Source organism: Alexandromys fortis, unplaced genomic scaffold, assembly GCF_014885135.2.
Source record: "Alexandromys fortis isolate MF-2015 unplaced genomic scaffold, M_Fortis_MF-2015_v1.1 scaffold_28, whole genome shotgun sequence".
In the NCBI taxonomy this organism is placed as follows: domain Eukaryota; kingdom Metazoa; phylum Chordata; class Mammalia; order Rodentia; family Cricetidae; genus Alexandromys; species Alexandromys fortis.
In genome coordinates, this window is record NW_026067901.1 from 9,591,555 (window position 1) to 9,592,888 (window position 1,334).

Genomic DNA, 1,334 nt, shown 5'->3' on the forward strand with positions numbered 1-1,334 from the left:
CTCCTCCTCCTCCTCCTCCTCTTCCTCCTCCTCTTCTTCTTCTTCTTCTTCTTCTTCTTCTTCTTCTTCTTCTTTTTGAGACAGGGTTTTTATTTGTGTAGTCTTGGCTGTCCTGGAACTCACTCTGTATAGACCAGGCTGGTCTTGAACTCAGAGATCCACCTGTGTCTACCTCCTGAGTTTAAAGGTGTGCACAACCGTTGCCTGGCCACTGACTTCCTCAGCTTTTCTTATTTGACAATGTGACGTTGAGACCTGGAACAGCCCTCAGTCCTGTCCTTCGTGTTTCACTCACAAGGACTTGTCTTCTGTTTTCCTGCCTAACATTTTTATTTTCTTTTTATTGACTTATTCATACACGTCATTTTAAATTACACAAAACTGGACGTTTTAAATGTTATTTTTTATATACACCAACAGTAGGATACACAGTTCATCTCTTCTGAGTTTATTGTGCTTTTTACACTGCCAACTTGCTTGTGATTAATATTTGCAAATCCTTTGTGTATTTTGGAGGGGAAAGCATGTGCTCTGTCTGTGTATATTTCCTAATCAACCATATTAACTATGATTTATATTAACTATGATTTATTTCTATAGTTTCTTCTTTTTTTCCATCTCAAGACTGAGTTGTGGGTAAATTCTTTCACCGCATTTTTACTTACCTCCATTAACTCGTGTCAGTTGTTACTCAGCACATGTGGATTCACTGAAGGGGTTCAGTATTTGGGTGGCACCTTTAGATGATGCTGTCTTCCCATCCCCCCCACCGCTGCTGTCTTTGCCCAAGTTGTGTCTCATGTCCTCTTCCGTGGTCACTTGTGTTAGTTAGTTACTTTTCTCATTGCTCGCCACATAGCTGATGAGAAGCCACTTCAGAGTGGAAGGAAGCATCTCAGCTCACAGTTTGAGAGTGCAGTCCCTCATGGTGGAGGAGATGCTGATGCAAACAACCGCTCTGACCTCAGTAGGAATCGGAGATTTTTCCTGAGACAAATAAGAGCGACCAGAGCTCATGGACACAGATTCAGGTTGTCTTGCATAACACATTTCAGGGTGGAAGAGGTAGCAGGGTTTTACAGTTACAGGATAAAAGAAAGTCATAAACGCAGGCATTTTTAGATACTGCTGGGGACTGCACAGTGGGGCAGTCTCTTCTATAGGCCTCAGATACTTATCTGAAGGCATTTTTAGGCTTCTGGTTGGTGGAATGATGTGGGAGTGATTTCTTATTAATAAAGAAACTGCCTAGGCCCATTTGATAGGCCAATCCTTAGGTAGGCGGAGAAAACAGAAGAGACTCCTGGGAGAAAGGAGCTGAGTGAGGAGTCGCC